Genomic DNA, 22,196 nt, shown 5'->3' on the forward strand with positions numbered 1-22,196 from the left:
CCGCGCGCAATTGGATTGGAGCAGAAGCTGTGTTCCACTCACCAGAAGTCTTAAGATCCTGTGGTGGGTGTTGTGGGTAGCTGGCAAGTGTCAGCCGACCCTGCGCCCTAGCTGCCCCGGTGCTTTTCTCAGACCTCTGGTTTTAAAGTCAGATAATTCTTTGTACAGTTAATGCTGCGGCTTTCTCCACTGCGATAAATTACAGATAAATTTCTGTGTCAACTGGACTGGATCAGGAGTACTTTAGGAAGTGGAAAATCAATGTCTTGGGGTGCTTCCAGAGGCATCTGAGTGGACTATATGGGGTGATCAGTCCTCATTATAGGTGGGCACCATCCTGAAGGCTGGAGTTACAGCAACCACAAAAATAAACAAAAGAGAAAATGACTGGGAGAGCCTCCGGCAATAAAGAGCTAGCCTTGCAAGTACCAGGACCAGTGTTTGGATTGTCAGATGCTCCTGATGTGCTAGGACACCCCTGTAATTCCAGTGAGGAAGTGTTGGGGCTGGGCTGGTGCAGCTATGTATTCAAATGCTAAATTCTCTGCCCTAAGTTGTGGTTGCTGCCAAGATGAGCAGATTCTCACATAACCAGCTTTTGTTGCGCAAACCTTGCTTCCGGGAGTTAATTGTTCAATAAAAGGCTAAAGTTTACAATTGGTCCATAGAAAGAACCAGCCCTTGAGGATCAAGTGAGAGGTCTTGGGAGAGAGCAGAGAAAAGGAGAAAGGAAAGAGAGACCAAGGGAGGAGGAGGGAGCTATGAGAGATGGACCATGAGCACATGGCCAGGAGCAATGGCAAGTGACAAGGGACAAATGGCTGGGATATAAGTTAGAATAGCTCCAAACATACCCAATCTAGGCTTACAGCTTGGAAGTAAAACCCCAGGATTGTGTATCTTTTACATGGGCTGGGTAGAATATATCATTCTTACTACTGTGGAGGCAGACAGAGTAGCATCTCCTGAAGCTAGCTTAGAGTTTATGTGAGAACTGACACCTGAGCTTGTCCTTTGACCTCCACATGTGCACCACAGTACTTTCACATGAGTATACACATCACACATCACACACACACACACACACACACACACACACACGAAGAAAAGCAGGCTGGCTTGTCTCTCTTGGAGCTGAGATACATGCTTGTCCCACCTTTGAACACCAGAAGGCTAGGTCCACTGGCCTTTGAACACCAGCACCCATTCTAGCTTGGGGAGCTCATATTTTTGGACCTGCACTGAACCATGCTACCAGATGACTCCCAACTGTCAGATGACATATTGTGCTATTTCTCAGACTCAATATTCATGAGAACTAAATAGCCTAATAAATTCCCTATGCTGCTGGGGTCTTTTTTCTTTTTCTTTTTTTCTTTTTTTCTTTTTTTCTTTTTCTTTTTCCTTTTTCCTTTTCCTTTTTCTTTTTCTTTTCCTTTTCTTTTTTCTCTTCCTTTCTTCCTTTCTTCCTTTCTTCTGTTCTTTCTTTCTTTCTTTCTTTCTTTCTTTCTTTCTTTCTTTCTTTCTTTCTAATCCCTCTGACAGAAACAATAGAAGAAGAGTCTATTTTGGTTCACAGTTTCCAAGAGTTCAGTCTACTGCATCAGGGAAGGTAGGGAAAGGCAGAACAGATTACTTCATGGCAACCAAGAAACAGATGAAAGAGAGAGAGAAAAAGAGGACTGGAGAGACAGACAGACAGACAGACGGTGTCTGTCTAGTTTTATGTCAACGTGACATGAACTAAAATTATCTGAAAGAAGGGAACCTCAAGTGGGAAAATGCCTCTTGCAAAAAGAGTAGTGCCCATCTTCAATCCCAGCACTTGGGAGCCAGAGGCAGGTGGATCTCTGTGAATTCAAGGCCAATCTGGTCTATAGTGCAAGTTCAAGGATGGCCAGAGCCACAAAGAGAAACTGTCCAGAAAAGAGAGAGACCGAGAGACAGACAGATGACAGACAGACAAACAGAGAGAAACAGAGAAAGAAACAGAGACAGAGATGGATCTTTAAGATTCATCTATAAGGCTTCTTTTCTTTATTCTTTTCTCATATATTACATCCCGATGCAGTTTTTCCTCTCTTTGCTCCTCCAAGTCCCCCTTCCCTGCCTCCCAGACCCAGATGAGGTCTCCCAGGGAGATCAAATCAATACAGCATAACAAGTTACAATAAGACTAGACACATACTCTCATATTAGGAATCATTTCATTGACTTTTTTTGGACAGTTGTTTTTGGTTCTATCCTGGCTCACTGTGCTGCTATACAGCCTCTGGTTCCTGGACTTCTTCTCTTGATGTTGGCCTCAAGGTTGACCAGTTGTTGGTTGACCATTTCTACAAGTTTTGTGCCATGTTTACCCTGAATGAGGTAACCCAGTAAGAGGAAAGGGATCTTAAGGGCAGGTAAAAAAAAAATCAAAGACTACCCCACTCCTACTGTTATGAGTGTCACAAGAACACCAAGCTACACAAACATAATATATATGCAGGGGACCTAGCTCAGACCCACACAGAAAGCCTGACTGTTGTTCCAGTCTCTGTGAGACCCTACAAGCCCAGCTTAGTTGATTTGTGGGCCATGTTCTATGGTGACCTACAGCCCTCTGGTTCTTACTATCCATCCTCCTCCTCTTACACAGGATACCCCAAGCTCTGGCTAATATATGCCTGTGGGTCTCAGCATCTGGTTCCATCAGTTGCTGGATGAAATCTTTCTGATGATAATAATGCTAAGCTCTGGTATTTGAGTATATTATTAGGAATCATTTCATTGACTTTTTTGGACAGTTGTTTTTGATTCTATCCTGGCTCACTGTGCTATACAGCCTCTGGTTCCTGGACTTTCTCTCTTGATGTTGGCCTCAAGGTTGACCAGTTGTTGGTTGACCATTCCTACAAGTTTTGTGCCTTGTTTACCCTAAGACAGCTTGCAGGCAGGAAAAATTGTAGGTTGAAGGTTTTATGGCTAGGTTGATATCCCAATCCTTCCACTGGAAACCTTGTCTGGTTACCAAAGATGGCTGGTTCAGGGCATTAAAATTCCCCCAACCCAAAAGATCCCAGGGCCAGATAGCTTTAGCTCAGTATCTCCCAGACTTTCAAAGAAGAGGTAATGCCAATAACTCATCCGTAATGCCAATAACTCATCCAAATATTTCACAAAACTGAAAGAGCAAGAACGGTGCCCAATTCATTTTTATGAGGCCACAGTTACCCTGAGACTTAAGACATACAAAGACTCAACAAAGAAAATTATAGACCCATCTCCTTCATGAACATTCATGCAAAAAAATACTCAATAAAATACTTGCAACTCAAATCTAAAGACACATACAAGAGATCATCCACCATAATCAAGTAGGCATCATCCCAGAGATGCAGGGATGGTTCAATATATGGAAATCCATCAACGTAATCCAGTATATAAACAAACTCAAAGACAAAAACCACATGATTATCTCATTAGATGCTGAAAAAGCCTTTGACAAAATTCATACCCTCTCATGATAAAAATCGTGTAGATATCAAGGATACAAAGAACATACCTAAACATAATAAAGGCAATTTACAGCAAGCCTATGACCAACATCAAATTAAACTGCAAAAAACTTAAAACAATTCCACCCAAATCAGGAACAAGCAAGGTTATACATTATCTAGTAAATGTAGAACTTGAAGTTCTGAAGGAGATCAAGGGACACAAATTGGAAAGGAAGAAGTCAATGTATCATTATTATCAGGTGATATGATAATATACATAAGTGACCTCAAAAATTCTACCAGGAAACTCCTACAGTTGATAAAAGCCTTCATCAAAGTAGCTAGATACACAATTAACTGAAAAAAATCAGTAGCCCTACTATATACAAACAACAAACTGGCTGAGAAAGAAACAAGGAAACAACATCCTCCACAATAGCCAGAACTAATATAAAATATTTTGGAGTAACTCTAACCAAGCAAGTGAAAGACTTGTATGGCAAGAACTTCAAGTCTTGGAAGAAAGAAAATGAAGAAGAAGACATCAGAAGATGGAGAGATCTCCTTCACTCACTCATGAAAGAGTAAGATTCACATTTCTTAAATTAGTGACTGATGGAGAAGCCCACTGTGGGTGGTGCCACCTCTGGGCTGGTGCACCTGGCTTCTATCAGAAAGCAAACTGAGCAAGCCAGGGGAAGCAAGCCAGTAAGCAACTCCCCTCCATGGCCTCTGCATCAGTTCCTGCCTCCAGGTTCCTGCCCTGCTTCCTTCACTGACGGACTACAGTGTGGAAGTTGAGCTGAACAAACTCTTTTTTTTCCTCCTCAACTTGCTTTTGGTCATGGTGTTTCATCACAGTAACTCTAAGACTTCATAGTGACTCTAAGACAGACTGACAAACTGAAAGACAGACAGCCTTTTTCCTTTTCCCCTTTAATTCTATTTAGTCCCCAAACCTTGGGCTGCTGCTGTCCACATGCAACCTAATCCTTCTTTAGTGATTCACCTCTGTGCACACTGCCTTCATGTACCCATAAGCATGTTTTACAGTATCCTAGGTACTTCTCCATCACCATGGTTTCCCATCATGCTTGCTGATGTATATCTCTATCAACATAGATCATTGGTTCTGTTTCTGGAGAACCCTGGCACTGGGATATCAGTAATTCTTTTGTTCACCTGATTGCTCCCTCAGACCTCCTCAGCTGCTTCTTTTCCCTACAGCCTCCAGGTGAAATCTTTTCTCTAACTTACATATCCAAATCCATCTTCATTCTCCTTTCAGGAAAACTGGACCTAACAACAGCCCAGGAGGCCTCTGCTTCCCTCCAGCCTATATACATAATGAAACTTCTGTAACAGAACATCCTTCGTGTCTCTGACCAATGGCATCCAGTCAGGCCCTAGGAGTTCCTGTTGAAAGAAAGGAAGTTTAAATTTTCCTGTTCAGAGAGCAGACACACCAGAGAGATTCTGGGTTCTATGGATCCCTTCAACATTAACTCCCCATATGTGGTGGTTTGAATATGCTTGGCCCAGGGCATGGCACTATTAGGAGGTGTGGCCTTGCTGGACTATGTGTGGCCTTACTGGAGGAAGTGTGTCACTGTGGGGATGGACTTTGAGACCTTCCACCTTGCTGCCTAGAAGCCAGTCTTCTCCGGTTTGCCCTCGGATTAATATGTAGAACTCTTAGCTCTGTCGGTGCCATGCCTGTCTGGATGCTGTCATGCTTCCCACCATGATGATAATGGACTGAACCTCTGAACCTGTAAGCCAGTCCCAATTAAATGTTGTCTTTATATGGGTTACCTTGGTCATGGTGTCTCTGTAGAGCAATGAAAACCCTAACTAAAGTAGCATATCTTTCTGTCAAACAAAGCATAACGTGTCTGGGAGACACTGATGTAGGAAAGAAAAGGAGTTGGATGCTTGTGCTCCCTGTAACCCCTGGAGAGTCTTGTCGTTATCTGACACTACGTTACTGTGTCCGTTCCTTTTTCAACACTACCACCAAATACTCTAAGAGGCAACTTAAGAGAAAGGAGATCTGTTTGGGCTCATGGTTCAGAAGGGTTCAGTCTGTCACATTGGAGTGTCCCTCACAACTAGAGAAACTCAGGACATTAGGAATTAGAGAGCAGGAGTAAGAATAGGCCAAGCCTACCACTCTCTAGACCCACCTATACCACCCTCCAGCACCACCCCTACCACCCTCTAGTCCCACCCCTCCAGCCCTAGAGCCACAAGCTAGACCCCATACAAAAAGATCCCGCACCCTTCTAAAACATCACCACCTACTGGGGGCCAAGTGTTCAAACACAGGAGGTCGTAGGGGACATTTCCCACCCCTACTGTAACAGTTTAACTTAGCTTTATAGGCAGTTAGAAGCATAAATTTAGCATTACTGACAATTTGGAATGGTTGCAATCCAGTAATTTCTCGTCAGAAAGTCAGGCCACAGACTCCAGAGGCCCATCAACCATCAGTGTTACTGTCTCAGAAAATCCTGAACCATTGCTCTTATCAAAAGCCTGAGTCCTGTTCTTCTCTGTTATCTCGGGCTCCATGGACACAGCATCCTGGAAAGGATGTAGGTAAATCATAAAAATTAGATACCAGGAACAGCGATCTGCCTAAGCATGAATTATCTACTCTTTGTCCAAGCACTGAAATATCCAAGGGTTTTCATCTCAAAGTATACAAGTCTATTAGGCTTTTTAATTATGGATTTCCTAGATAATCAGTCCTATGCTGTTGTTCCTTCCTTTGTCTTGTACATGTTAAAAATAACCTGAATGTCAGAAGAGGCTGTTTTCCTCCATTGTTAGAAACTTTGTGAAAGTAGAAGAAGTCTGGGCCATTTTGTTTGTTTGCCTCTTGAGACAGGCTCACTCCATAAACCGGGCTGACCTTGAACTCTTGGTCATCTTGTTGAGATCTTATGAGTGCTGAGATTGTTGGCAGGTGCCACCACCCCTGGATCAGAGCTAATTTTTACATAGAAAAACCAAGTCACAGAGAGAAGGGCCTGCCCACTGTGTTGGATAGTATTTTGTCCACATAAGCTGAAGTCCTCTGGGAAGAGGGAACCTCAATGGAGAAATTCCTCTATCAGACTGGGCTGTAAGTGAGTCTGTCCCTCATTTCTGAGATTGGCGTAGGAGGACCCAACCAACTGTGTGCTGGCTGTGCCACCCTTGGACAGGTGGTCCTGAGTTGTATAAAAATATCAGGATGAGTGATCCATGAGAGGCAAGTCAGTGAGTGGTGTTCAGCTGTAGCCTCTGTTTAGTTCCTGCCACCAGGTTTGTGCCTGGCATGAGTTCCTGCCCAAACTTTGTGCTGAATAAGGATGGCCCCCATAGAGTTGAATGCTTGGTCTCCAGGAAGTGGCACTGTTTGAAAGGATTAGGAGGTGTGGCCTTGTTGGAGTAAGTGTGTTCTTGGGGGTGGGCTTTGAGGTTTCAAAAGTCCAAGCCAAGACCAGAATCTCTCTTTCAGTCAGCGGATCAGGATGTAGCTCTCAGCACTTTGCCAGCACTGTGTCTGCCTGTGTGCTGTCATGCTTCTCACCATGGTGATGATGGGTGAAATCTCTGAAGGTGTAAGCCAGCTACATGCTACGGTCATGATGACTCATCACAACAATAGGCCACTAAGACAGACTTCCTTCAGTGACAGATGGCAACTGGAATATGTAAAGCAAATAAATCCCTCTCCTCTCCAAGATGGTTTTGGTCATGGTCACAGCAACAGAACTCAAAGTAAGACCTTCCCAGATAGAGACCTGTGCAGTCTCTATCTGGGAAGCATGGGCAACTTGGTATTTAGAGAAAATATCCATTTTTTAAATATCTGTGTGTATGTATGTATATCTGTGTGATCACGTGTATGCATGTATGTGTATTAGTATGTGTGCATGTGTGTATGTGTCTCTGTGTGTGTGTGTGTGTGTGTGTATGTATGTATGTATGTACTCAGTAGCCATGCAGGTCAGAAGACAGCATCAGAGCCATGGGATCCCCCACTGTGAGTACTAAGAAAGAACCAAACCCAGGTCTTCTACAAGAGCTACAGGTGCTCTTAAACACTGTCATCTCTCCAGCCCTTAAATATCCATTTTTTAGTTTATCCTGAGCTCTAATCTCAATCCCCTTACTATTTTGTCACCTCCCCAAGCCAGAATACAGCCCCCGACCACACCCCCAATATCATCAATAAGAATTTGCTGTTCTGGCTTTGTCAAAACCTTTAGAAACTCTCTAGACTTTGCTTCCTCCTAAAAGGCATTCAGCCCATCGCTATCTAGGAATAAGATGGGCAGGAAACTGCACTTTGTTCTTTCTCTTCCCACCTGGCCATCTGTTTCCCTGCCAGGCATTGTTTGACCCTCCAAGCTCCCTGGGAGACCAAGGAGGCTGCAAATGAACCGGGAGAGGGCTTTCAAGAAACTGGTCCCCTCCACCTCTGGTTTGGGGGCAGGTGCCATTTTGAGAAGTTCATCTGGACATTAGTTACAAACTAGCTGGAGGTTTACAGGTTAGAAGAGAGAGACCTAGCAGTAGTTATTTCAAAACCCATGTCTTTTGTCTCCTTTGAGTCTTTATTTTGGTGACAGCTCTCTTCAGAGGGGACAGATGATGCATTCAGGGCCATAACACAGGGCCAGAAATTCAAGATGGGAGACGGCAGGAGGGGCAGAGAGACGGAGAGTTCACACTGCAGCAGGCTGTTTCTAGCTTCATGACAATTTATTCTCCAATCAAGAGCGATCCTCCTCACTCTGCCGAATCATCCAACAGTCCTCCCCCCATTACATCAAGAAAGAGGAGCCGTAACAAACAGCATTACGACGTCACAAATCAATTTTATTGAAACCGTATTAGGGTTCAGTAAAACTGAAGGATCAGACACCGAAAGAGAGGAAGCCAGGGGAAGAGGAGACAGCACACCAAGATTTACTTCTGAGTGCTACAAAATATTGAACTAAAAATAACATTAAAGACGAAATTTGTAATGAATCTCAAGCTGCTAAATTCCCCCAAGGCTGAGTCTGCCAAAGGCTTCGTGGCAATCCTCTGTTCTTTCCTGTCTTTATTTAAATATTTTATACAGTTGTCTATGTTCATGTGCAGAGCGAACTGTCATTTATATTTCAGTCCACTCTAAAATGGATCTTAGGCTACCTCAAGCTGGGCTGCGTGCAGTGTGGGGCTGAGCTGAGAGGTAGGCTGGAAACGGGGAGTATAAATGAAGACTGATACTTAATGTACTTTTTGTGTACTTTTATTTCCCTGTCATGTTTTCCGCCTTAAACCTGATTTGTAATTCTATGGGTTTTGTGACATTATGATAAGATGCGATGCGCACAAGACTCCCATTTAGCAGGGACATTGACGGGCATTTGAGTTAAAGAGAGTGGTTGACGGAAGCGAGGCTGGATTCGGACCCTGCGGCTTAATGCGTAGCTGAAGAAGTTGCTGCGGCTAGAGCCACAGTATTTCATGCTTTTCTATACATTAGACTTTGCCAAAGTGAGCTTCTGGAAGAATAAAGCATTTCCGAGATAAATTCAATTTTCGCTAGTGTTGAACTGAACTTTCTATGTCACTTACTGATGCGCTCCAGGTTGGGTAGAAAAGTGCATTTTCTTAGTTTATGGACCAAGGGCAGGAGCGGGGAGCGAGGAAGGAGCAGTTTCGGGCAGTCAGTGTGGACCGTCTTGAGTTGGTTCTTCATAGACTGTGTAACAAACAGACGTGGGACAGGAAGGGGGAGAGGAGCGCCCAGTGGGGTTCCCTTTGTGGGTCCTGCAGAGAGACTGAGGTGTCTGGGTTGACAAAGCACAACATCTGTAAGGTCACCCACCGCGGAGTTCTGGGGAAATGAAAGCACAGTGGGGGGGGTGGGGTTCCTCTCCTTGTCCTCTCAGCCCATCAAGGGCCACCAGAGCTGACATAAAGACCACTTGGAAGGGTGTTTTCTTCGGTCCTAGCATCAGCTGAGAACCAGAGCTCCGTGCCCTTACCCCTGGCACATCCCTAGAGAGGATACCCTTCCAGACCAGCTGACACCACCCTCCGTGGCTCCCTTCACAACATCTGGGCAGCATGCCCACCATCACTTGAACATTTCCTGAGGGAAAATGAAGGGTCGTAGGCTGATGTTTATGGGAACCAAGGGACAGGCTGAAGAGGAATGCCCACAGTTCCCAGGCTGGCTTCTCCTTAAAAAGCCACAGTTCCAGGATTCAATTAATGACACCTGTGTGCTCCAAAGCAAGCTGGAGCGCACTGAGTGGGAGGAGTCTTTTCCCCTCTTCTCCTCCCACTACCTTACAGCCTCCTGGATGAACCTATTACAAGAGACAACAGCACGGCAGTCACACTGGGCTGCTTCTACAGTTCACCCAAACACAACTTGCTGGACGCCGTGGACAATCAACCTCCCTCTAGCGAACACCAGCCACCGGTCATCTCCCTCCAGTGAGCTGCGTGCGTGCGGATCCTCCCACAAAATAAACATACTAAGCCTCCAAACTTGTGAGCTCTTATTTGGAATGGAGATCTTTGTAGACAGAATTAATGGTAGAAACCCTAAATTAAATCATCCGTGATTAACCAAGTGGGACAATCACAGGTCTTCTGATGAGAGACGGAAGAGGTCAAGATGAGATGAGAAGAGACCAGGTAAAGATGCTGAGAGACTGAAGTGATCCATCCACAAACCGGGGGATGCCTGTGCCGTCCAGATAGGCACAGAGCTTGTCCTTTGTGTTCTTGGTGGGAGTGGAGCCCTCTTGATACCTTGATCCCAGGCTTGGACCTCTACAACTAAGCACATTGGCCAAATGTCTGTTCCTTTGACAAAACACCTGAGAAGATAGTGAGAAAGAGGAAGAGAGGGAGGGAGGAAGGGAGGTAAAGAGGGAGGGAGGGAAGTGGGGAGAGAAGAAGGGAGGGAGCTTGATTTAGTAGTTGGAGAGAAGACTCAATAGTTAAAGAGCACTCACTGCTCTTCTAGTTTGGATAACAAACTCAGGCAGCTTCCAGCTGCCCATAACTCCAGCCCCAGAGGATCCAATACCCTCTTCTGGCCTCCACAAGTACCCTTACATACATGACATCCACACACAGATTTGTGAATGCACATATTAACAGACTCACACACATGCATATTAAAAAACTATCTTTAAAAATGGAAGACTTATTTTGATTTCTAGTCTCGTGCATGTGTGTGTGTGTGTGTGTGTGTGTGTGTGTGTGTGGCACATGTTTCTGTGTGTGTATGCTGGCATGTGCATGCCACTGCATGTGTTGAGGTCAGAGAACAATCTTACATGCTGGCTCTTGCCTTCCGCCTTACCTGGAGACAGGTCCTCTTTGTGGTTTGTCCTCATCTCTGCCAGGGTGGCTGGCCTGTGAACTTCACAGGATTTTCCTGTCTCCACTGTGCATCTTGCCCTAAGAATTCTGAGGTTGCAGATGCATGCTACTGCCCACAGCTTTACAGGGTGCTGGGGATCTGAACTCAGGCTCTGACATCTTAACAGCTCACCCTGCCCATCAAGCCATGGTCTGCACACTCCATTGCTTGCTACAAGGGCTTGCAGAAACAAAGATGAACACTTGGTGGTAGTCAGGAAGGGGACAGAGGGAGGGAGGGTGAGAGGGAAGGAGAAAGGGAGGAAGATAAGGAAGGAGGGAAGGAGGGAGGGAAGGAGGGAGAGATGAAAGAAGAGAAGCAGGAAAGGAGAGAGTGAATGGTGGAGGGAGGGAAGAAGGGAGGGAGGGAGGGAGCTAAGGGCAAAATATACCCTCCAAATCCATTCCCTCACAGACTTCCTTCCTTCCCCATCTCAAAATAGCCCATTAAGCTTTGAAGTAAAACTAATGGCATTAGAGCCTCAGTTATCCAATCTATTCTTAATGCCCCACCTCTGAACACTGCTGTCCTGGGGACCAAGAGTTCCACACACGAACTTCTCAAGGGCATGCCAGATGCAAACTAAGGAGGAAAAATACTTATTTATTTATTTATTTATTTTTAATTAATCATTCCATTCGTTTACATCTCAAATGATATCCCACTTGCCGGTTACCCCTCCACCAACCCCTCCCCCCATCCCACACCTGCCTCCCCCTTCCCTTTTGCCTGTATGAGAGTGCTCCCCCCACCACCCACACGGATTTTTAAAAAGCCTCCTGGCTAGTTTGTTGTGGAAGGAGAAAATAAATTCTCCTTCTTTCCTTAGTCCCCTATCTCAGTGGGAATGCATGTTACCACTGTCGTTCCCGTGAACTGAGAACTGTAGGGTGATGTTTTGTATGTACTCAGCCCAGGAAGTGGCACTACTAGGTGTGGCCCTGTTAGAGTCCCTGTGTCACTGTGGGTGTGGGCTTTTAGAGCTTCATTCTAGTTGCCTGGAAGCCAGTCTTCCACTAGCAGCCTTCAGATGAAGATGTAGAACTCTCAGCTCTGCCTGCACCATGCCTGCCTGGTCGCTGCCATGCTCCCAACTTGATGATAATGGACTGAAGCCTGTAAGCCAGCCCCAATTCAACATTGTCCTTTATAAGACTTGACTTGGTCATCATGGCTGTTCCCTGCAATAAAACTCTAAGACATGTGGTCATGTCAGTGTAGTGGGTACAGGGCTGGGAAAGTGTTCACACTCAGTGGGTGATGTTCTTTTTTAGTACAACACACTCTTTCTAATAACTAGGTTGTTCAGGATGATTTAGGGGTGGTCATCACCCTTTCCTTTCCCTCACAGAGATGCCTGTACCATCTTCAGAGTCCACACCTTTCAGAAAGCTCCTAGAGGCCTTCCCCTTATGGTGGGGTGACTTCAAAGTCTGTCAGATCCAGCCCCAGCTGCTTTGAGTTCTCTTATGGATGCCTTGAATTTCACACACAAGGCTAAGAAACTGCTGGACTCAAAATTCCTTCAGCCTCAAGGAACAGAATTCCATTCATTCAGTTCAAGGAACGAAGCAGATTCTGTTGTTAGGAATCCTAGACTTTAGGGGAAATCTAAGCAGGCAGGGCTATGTAGCCATCTCTGCTTGCAGCCTGGTACTGGCATCTCTCTTCCCTCTGTCTCCTGTCTCCTCCTGAGGACTGGCTATCTCATCCTTTTAGGGAAAGAGGATAGAAACACATGGCTCTCCTAGATTGTCCTTAGACCAAATCTTTGACTTGACTCCAAATCATGTACAAGGATACTGTGACAACCCACAACTTGGATTAGGTTTCTGTCTACTCCATGTCTAGTACATGAAGACCACAGCGAGACAGCCAGAGTGTAGTATGGCCCTGGTGTTAGTCTTGGGACCTGAGATCAGTTCTCAGGCACAAGGATACAACGAGGGGGATGAGCAGGGAAAATCCCCTTCTTGTCCCAAGTTTCAACCAGCACTGTATGGTTTAAGTCTGAAATGTCCACACCTGGTTTCCAGCTTGGGATGCTGTGCTAGGATGAAGCCTAGTGAGAAGAAGAAACAAGTTGTTGGAGGCAGGTTCTTGGTGGTCCACTTTGCTCTCTCTCTCCAGTTGTATTCTCTGCCCCCTGCACAGTCGTGATGGTTTCCCCGCTACGAGGAACTGACTTCTCTCTGAAGCTATGAACCAAATAAACATCCCTGTCTTACACTGCTTTCTACCAGATATTTTGGAACAAAAACAAGAACATTGACAATTATGGAAACCTGTCATCTCATTAGACTCCAAGACTTGGAACCAGGCGGGCCTCTTGGGACAATCAAGCCTGGCCAGGACCTTGCCTAGACAGGTTTCTATGTCCTTGATTCTTTGTAGGGACTCGACAGCTTGACTCATGCTAGAGGGTTGTGTGGCTGGGGATGGAGAGGCATCATCTTGATTGACACTTTACCTAGGGACTTTTGTGGAGTGGAGAAATGGCTCAGCAGTTAAGAGAGCACTGCTTCTGCAGAAGACCTGAGTTTGTTTCCCAGAACCTATGTTGGGAGGCTTGAAATTGCATGGAACTGCAGCTCTGGGAAGATCTGACAAGTCTCACCATCATGGGGACCAGGACACACACATACACACACACACACACACACACACACACACACAGAGTGATATGCATGGCCTCTGAAGATACTCTGAGTGTCTCAGCTCAAGTGGGCAAAGCCTGATGCATTCAGGAAGATCAAGGTCTTGCCTTTTCTCTCCTCCTTACACAAGACACAAGTAGGATGTCTCCTAACATCCATCCATCTCGCCTTCCTATCTCTTCAGTATTGTAGGCCTCTCTGTCTTTTCCTATGCAAAATGGACATTTTTTTTGTTTGTTTGCTTAAGACAGTGCGAGCTTGGAACTCATGATCTATCTCACTCAGACTCCTGGGTACTGAGATTACAAGTGTGTACCACTACGCCCAGTTTTAAATGGCTATCAGCAAGAAAGTTTCTGATTTGTTCTGGGTATGCATTGATCATGAAATGTTTAGCATACCAATGTAATGTGATTCTGGGATTATCCAGGGCAGAATTTCCTGGAGCTGGAGTGTGTAGCTCAGGCCCTGGGGACAAACATCAGTGTGATTTCTGCAGTGATCCAATGACCCTGAAGTCTCCTGCAGGGTAGAGTCAGACACAAGGGAGGGGATAGGAGCAGCGCTAGGCAGCCGTGCTGTCTTATTGTGGTTCTGCTGGGTTAATCACTAGTGGAAGCAGGCTTGCCCTGACCTCTCTGTGTCCTCTTAATCTCTTTTGTGTTTCAGCACTGACCTCAGGCATCCATTTGACTCAAGAGCCTCTTTCTGGTCACAGAACACAGGCATTGGTGAATGGATCCGCTTCACGTGGCACATCTGTAAGGTGATGATGAACTCAGCAGCCTCCAGGCAACCCAGGGAGCTGGGCTATGCTCTGCCCTGGAGCCCAGTCTATGACCCCTAGGGCTCTTCCTTAGCAAGGAGAACACGTGTCCTGAAGAAGTGGCCAAATAGTCTAGGGAAGTGCAATGAATACTTAAGGGGACATTGAAAAGACCATCCTCTCCCCAGTGACAAAAGGAATCATGTGTGGTGGGCCAGACAGCAGCCCAGAAGACAGCAGGTCAAACGTCTTGAAATCTGATAATGTCATTCTGTAAGCAGAGGTCACAATAGGTTCCCCTTTTAGGTCATTACAGGGACCTTATGGGAACACAAGGATGTGAGATAGAAAGATGACGTTAGATAGGGCCTCTTAATTACAAAGGGACATCATAAGAACGGCCATAATACTCATGAGCACTTGGGACACTGAGACAGGAGGATAGTGAATTTGAATCCAGCCTGAACTACAGAGCAAAATCTTGTCTAAGGGGGAAAAAGGTGTTAATGTAGGATAGATTCCATACACACACAGGGGACACAGGAGATGTCACCTGAAGCAAGATAGAGATTTGAAGATACTAACCTTGAAGAGGGAATGGACAAGCCATTAACCCAGGTTTTTTTAACAGCATGACAAGCTGTAAGAGACAAGGAAGAGATTGTCCCTGAGAGTCCCCAAGAGGTCGAGGCAAGCCTACACCTCCTCAATTGATGCCTAGGGATACCAATTTTAGTCCTCTGGCCTCTAGAACTGTAGAGAATCAGTGTGTGTAATGTGAAGTCACCAAGTCCGTGTATTTTTGTGGGGCACACACAGGAAGCTAACACACCACCGAGGAGGGCTTTATCTCCCAACAGGTGCAATGGATTCACTGCTTCAAACAGCAGCTTCCAAGGGCACCAGCTGGGACTCCACGGTCCCAAGCTCTACATTCTTTCCTCCTTGGGTGTCTTCCATGTTCTTCTCCCCAGTCAATGTGAGCACCAAGAGAGAAAAGTCCTTGCTCTGTACATTCCTACTTTCTCCTGTCCAACTGTGCCCAGCCCACAAGAATGGATATAAAGAATTCCTTGTGCAGGGCATGGTGGCCTGTGCTATAATTTCAGTGCTTGGGAGAATGAAGAATGGGAACATTCCAGGAGAGCCTGGGCTACATAATGAATCCCTGTCTCAAAAAAAAAAATCCAATGACGGAGTCCCTGGTGAGCAGTTAGTTGGTCCTCACCTTCAACTGCTGTGACCCTTTAAGATAGTTCCTCAGGTTGTGGTGAAACCCGCCAACCATAACATTTCATTGCTACTTCATAACTGTAATTTTGCTACCATTATGAAGTGTAACGTAAATATCCAACAATCAGGATAGCTGATAGCTAGACCCCTGTGAAAAGCTCATTAGACTCCCCAAAGGGGTCTCGACCCACAGGTTGAGAACTTCTGACATTGGCCCAGCTAAGGCTGCAAACCCTGTTTTGAAATAGTAAGTAGAAGAGGTCTCACACTTGCAGTTCTGTGAGAGGGGGAAGGGTCTAGAAGCTTCGTGTTCAACGGTTTTCTTCTAAAGGATCCCTTTCCGAGACCATCTACCATGGTGCTAATGGGACTTTTTGGCTGACCATGGGTGAGCCTCGGAGTTGGATGCTTCGTGACCACCCGAGCACAGATTTGATTTTCGAAATAAATATTAGGAGTGACAAATAGCAGGAAATTATATGGCTCCGTCTGAGGAGGAGCCTATTGGGACAAGACCTTAGTTGGGATTCTTTGGCAAACATGTCGATGCACAGCCGAACCGGTGGCAGGAGAGGAGGCAGGGAACAGAGAGATAACAGCTTCGGGATGAACGCTGAGAAGTTTCTGTGTAAACACATCTTTTCTGCGGGTTGGCGATTATTTTCGAGAATTACAGATTTTCAGAATTTGCCCGCGTGGGGACAACTGCCACTCCAAACGTCAAACTCTGAGCCAGAAAATATTGTGCTTTGAGCCGAATAGTTTGTTCGGAAGACNAGCATGGTTTCTCTAAGAAACCCGTGTCTCTGCTTGACGTGTCTACCTACTGCTTGCAGTGTCCCAGGTCCCAGGCAGGCTGCTCCGTGCAGAGACGAGATCCCCACATTGCCTCCTCTTCCAAGAGCATCAGCGGCTCACTGGGCTCACTGTAATTAAAAACCACGGCTCTCATTTAATAGGTCGCAGGGTGGACGGCAGAAATAATGACGGCAACCAACTGAAAGCATTCCACGGGGATGTATGGGGTGTACTATGGGAGCCTCCAGGGGGCTCCCTCCTCCCGGGGCTCCTCAGTCTTCCCATCTGTTGAATGAGGGAGTCTCTACCGATGAGGACTGCTTATTAACAGAGGCAATTGAAAAGCCTTGAGGTAACACACGGGCTGCTCATTAAATTGCACCAAGTGCCTTGTGGGAGATGTGAATCCGGCCTGTGTGTGTGTGTGTTTCCTGTCACTGTGGTTACATGGAGGTGGATCCTTCAGCTTGATTTCTGGCCATTTCCCACCTCATCCTTGCACTGCGTTAATCTCCTTTAGGAAAAATGAACACTTCTAAAGCTCAGATCCCTAGGCAAGCAAAAGTAGTCAGTTAGTGCTCAATAAAGTTTTTGTTGTGGTGGTTGGTGGTTTTTCACTTATTCAAGGCAGAGTGATCACAGGTCCACAGTCTTATCATATCTTACATGTCCCTTCCAAATCAGTATGAGACAAAAAAAAAAAAAAGAGTTGAACAAATGTGATAAACAAATATAAGCACAGACGTCAGCTGGACATGGTGGCACATGCCTTTTATCCCAGCTACTCTGGGTGCCGAGGCAAAAAGAAGGCATGAATGATCCCAGGCTGGGCTACATAGTGAATTCAAACCCAGCCTAGGTAACTGAGAAAGTGTTCACATCATAAAAATGAAGGTAAAATAGGTGGTGGTTTAGCTCAGCGCTCAATGCTTGCCTACCATGTGTTGGACCCCGGTTCCAACCCATGGACTGGAGCAAAAGGAGAGCGAGTGATGAGAGGGAGGTGGGGAGATGAAGAACAGATATCAGGGGAGAGAGTACTCTTAGGATGCTGTGCTCCACAGCCCCGGGAACATTGCAGCTCAGCTTTCTGAAAGTCCTTCCCTTTTAAAGTTCATTACTATTTTAACCGGCACAAAACAACTGTGCATATTTATGGACTTCTGTGCAGTGTTTCAACGCATGCACAGAATGAGTAACGACCGGATTGGGGTAATTGGCAGATCCCTCACCTCAGACCTACATCACTTCTTTGTGTTGGAAGCATTCAAAAATCCTTTCTGCTGGCTCTCCGAGCTATTTGATGAATCACTTCAACTACAATTAGTCTACTATGGAGGAGCACAGCGGTGACTTTCTGTCCCTCCCTGCGACTGCAAAGAGCGGTCAGGGTGTTTGAGGTGTTCAGGTATTCCGGGTGTTCCTGGGTTCTGAATCCTCAGGCCACACCCTCTCTTTCCTGCCCCGTAGGTGCTAACTGGCAGAGATTGCAGGCCACCCAGCTCGCTGACCTTTCCCTCTGACACTGCAGAGGATGCTGCCCTGCTCATACCACAGAAGCTGGCAGCATCTTTTGCTTCCTCGACACGTTAATACTTCCATCAAAAGACATATATTTGGGTGTATGTGCTATGGCAGAACCCAGCAACTTTCTCCTTCTGCCTGTTTACATTAAAAAAAAAATCCCTCATTACAATTCAAATTACTTTCAAATTATGCTCATCTGGATTCCCCTGCTTTATAAAGACTCCCAGGCCTATCTCTTTCTGGGGTTATAAGTTAAAATATTTTTATTATGATGGAAACTGCTTTAAAGATTTCATAGACATTTGCTAAACGGTGGGTAGGATGGTTTCACCATGGAAAAGCCCCCCTCCCCCAGCCCACCCTCAAGGAATGGAAACTGAGGAGGGATGGAAGCACCTTGGAGGATGAACTTGAGGCAGGAGCTGTCAGTCAAAGGAGCGGCTAAGGGATACCGCAGCACAGTGAAACTGGAGCCAACCCATCCACTGTGGACACTGTGAGGAACAGTATCACATTCGCCTCCCTTCATAAGAATCCTTTGAGCTGGGTGTGGTAGCATCCACACATAAGGTCAGCATTCGGAGACTGAGGCATGAGGATGTCCAGTTTAAGGGCAGCCTGGCCTACCTAGCAAAACCCTGACTCAGAAACAAAACAAAACAAAACAACACATACAGACAAGTGTGAACTTGCACCAAGATGATTCGCAACCGGGAACCGAGTGACCCACAGTTACTGCTCATTCTCAAGTCAACACCTTGGTTACTCTTAGGGTTATGCAGTAGGGGATATGGGGTGGTTAGACTGTGTATGCTTCCCAGATGAGCCAACCATGGAGATCTGGGCCAGGCATGTTCAGGCTTAACCCCCAGCTGCAGACATTAGCTCTCAAGTCAGCCTTAGAAAGTGACTGTGTTAACAACCAGGAAACAAGCCAGGTCAGTGTCCGAGAGGCCTCTGAAATGTGGTCATTATTACACACACACACACACACACACACACACACACACACACACACACACACCCCTACTCATGGTAGTGATGTTTTTCAACAGGACTATATATTGAATACAGACTTGCGGCCTTTATGTCTCACACACTTAGAACCTTGCGGCCTCCTGTGCATCTCTGATGGTCCTCTGTCCATTTCACACTTGGGCTTCCTGGTAAAATCTGTATCGGCTGCTCTGTTGTGAACTGAAGCTCATCGCTGTCTCTTTTCTACCAGGACCACAGCGGCAGGAGAGAGCAGGGCTGTCCCTAGGACTCACTGCACACAGGCAATCCCCAGCGCTGATGTCTTGGTTGATGCTAGAGTCCAGGAGCCAACTCCTTCCTTACAAGAGGGCCTGAAGCTGTCAGTCATTGTGCTGGACTTGATCCATCCTTTTTCTAAGCCAAGGGATCAGAACAATTCTGAGCCTTGCCCTAGCATGCCCTCTTCCCCAACCCGATCTTCTGCCTAGTGCTCACTAGGTTTGGCTTTCACAACCGGATGTGATCTGGAAAATTCCCTTTTCAGGTCACTTGGGAATGGTTTCTGAGAAGATGAGAGTTGTGGCCACATGTGTGAGACCAGGAAGAGTAAGACATGGTTTAAATGATGAAATACGAAACCTCATTGATTTTTTTAATTAATTTATTTATTTGTACCAAAAGCTGCCCCCATCCCAGTCCCCTCCCCGCCCCCCCTCAAAAAAAAAAAAACTTCATTCAAGTAAAGAAGTCCCAGATAGATCCACTAATCTTGTCACTGTGAGCCCAACACAATAACACTAGAAGCTCAGGATGTGGTCTGTGCAGAGACACCAAGCCATTGTTGAAACACAAGATAGCAGCTGGGTACCATTCATCCTATGCAGGTAGGGAAATATATCAGGCATGTTTTTCCAAATACCTACAAATAACAAATGAATTAATGAATAAATGAGTGAACATAACTTGAGGAAGGAGCTAATAGGACTCCCTGGGGACAAGTGTCTTCAGGGACTCTGCAGCTGTCAGGAGCCACACGTGTCATTCTCCCAGAGAGTAGCTGAAACTTGACCATCCCCACCTTTATCGTTTTCAGTGTCCTTCCTCACAAATGCTACTTGTCACTCCCTGAACCAGGGGTGTTTTATCTCGGCACAGGAAGCAAACGAGGACAGTCTGTGAGTGCTTCAGATGCCCATGTGCACGCATGTGCAGCTCAGCGGTAGAGTACATGGTCGCCAGGCACCGGCTCTGAGGTCTGAAATCTTCAGTGTTAGTGGGAAATAATCCTGTAACAGCCACAGCAGTGAATTCTGATACCATTACTATTGATTCAGACATAAGGATGAGCCTTGACTAAGGACTGATTTATAAAGACTTATAAATTTATAATTACAAATTTAAATTATAAAATTAAAAATTGTAAAATTATAAGGACTTATTTATAGGCCTGTTAAGCCTATAAATTTTTTGAATTTATTTATATTTGAATATTGGCTTAGGGTTTTTTTGGGGTTTTTTTTTATTTTTTTATTAGATATTTTCTTCATTTACATTTCCAGTGCTATCCCAAAGTCCCCCATACCCTCGACCCCACTCCCCTACCCACCTAATCCCACTTCTTGGCCCTGGCGTTCCCCTATACTGAGGCATATAAAGTTTGCAAGACCAATGGGCCTCTCTTCCCAGTGATGGCCGACTGGACCATCTTCTGGTACATATGCAGCTAGAGACACAAGCTCCAGGGGTACTGGTTAGTTCATATTGTTGTTCCACCTATAGGGTTGCAGATTCCTTTAGCTCCTTGGGTACTTTCTCTAGCTCCTCCATTGGGGGCCCTGTGTTCCATCCAATAGCTAACTGTGAGAGCCTATACATTTTAAGTCTAGTTACATTTATGTAGTTAATTGTTGCTCTCCATTTTTATGCAATGTACTGTGTACTTCTACAGCCAGCCTCTGATACATACTTTCAGTAGATACAAATATTTTCATAAGAAAAACAGCAGACATACTGATTTTGTTTGGGCCAAAAGGAGGAAACTATTAGATTAATTATGGGAAAACAATCTCAATTTCTTTTCTGAGAACCTTCTCAGATTATCTTCTTCAGAATATTAGGGAGAAAAATGAAACTCCAAATTCCAAGGTATTTCTCTCCTTAAAATTAGGCTGTCTAAGGTCTGAGGACACTAAGCATATAGTTAAAGTCACAGGGAAGGTTGGCGGGCTGGAGAGGAAGGAATGATGAGTTGGAGAAGCCAGTGGGGAGCTGAGAGGAAACTGGGGCTGTTATGGCAGCAAGTGTGAGCTGAGGCTAGTTCTGAGACCTAAAGACAGAAAACGCCTTCCCGTCAAAGGTGGAGGGTGGCTGTGACTATGCTTGCTCCTCTCTCTCTCTCTCTCTCTCTCTCTCTCTCTCTCTCTCTCTCTCTCTCTCTCTGTGTGTGTGTGTGTGTGTACCTGTGTGTGTATATGCATGTGTGCCTGTGTGTTGGAGCTTGCACCCAGCACTTTGTACATGCTAATCAAATGCTTTACTGCCTAGCCTTGCCCCAAGTCCTTAATGGGTGTGAGAGGGATTCAAAGTAGGAGCTTTACCACTGAGCCACGCCCCCAGCCCCTCACTGGGGGATTCTAGGCAGGGGCTCTACCACTGAGCCCTGCCCCCAGCCCCTCACTAGGGGATTCTAGGCAGAGGCTCTACCACTGAGCCACACTCCCAGCCTCTCACTGGGGGATTCTAGGCAGGTGCTCTACTACCACTTAGGCATGTATCTCTCCAGCCTTGCCCTTGGTCTTCTTGAGCCAGGGGTCTGGAATCATCTGCCTAAATTCCCCAAATGTTGGTATTACAGGTTTGTACCACCACACTAGCCCACAGGATTCTCCAAATCATATAATGTATGTAACTGGGGTAACACGGTCCCCCCTCTTCTTGCCCATAGGTGTTCTCTGTGTTTGGAGCTTAGGCAGAGGGCTAGGAGTGGGGGAAAATAAGACTATCAAAGGTAGCCTTTTGTGGGATCTGAACTCGTGCTGGTCTTTATGTCTGCTACTCATTTTGCTTCTTCAGTTAATACCATTCTAATTTCCCTTTACCTCACTGGGGTGTTTGGATGAGATTAGGGGAGACTTACTGCCTCTGCTGACCCTTGGTTTCTAGGAGACCGTGTGATCCAGCCTGTGTCAGTGGTAACCCGCACCTCCCTGAGGCTCTGCTTCCAGTGCCAATGATGGGATCTTGTTCTGTCCATGTCTAGTCACGTCCTGCCTGAGTTCCCAGAATGTGGTTTAGGCCCTGGTATCTGCTTATGTAAGACCCAC

Source organism: Mus caroli, chromosome 7 (assembly GCF_900094665.2).
Source record: "Mus caroli chromosome 7, CAROLI_EIJ_v1.1, whole genome shotgun sequence".
NCBI classification, from domain to species: Eukaryota; Metazoa; Chordata; class Mammalia; order Rodentia; family Muridae; genus Mus; species Mus caroli.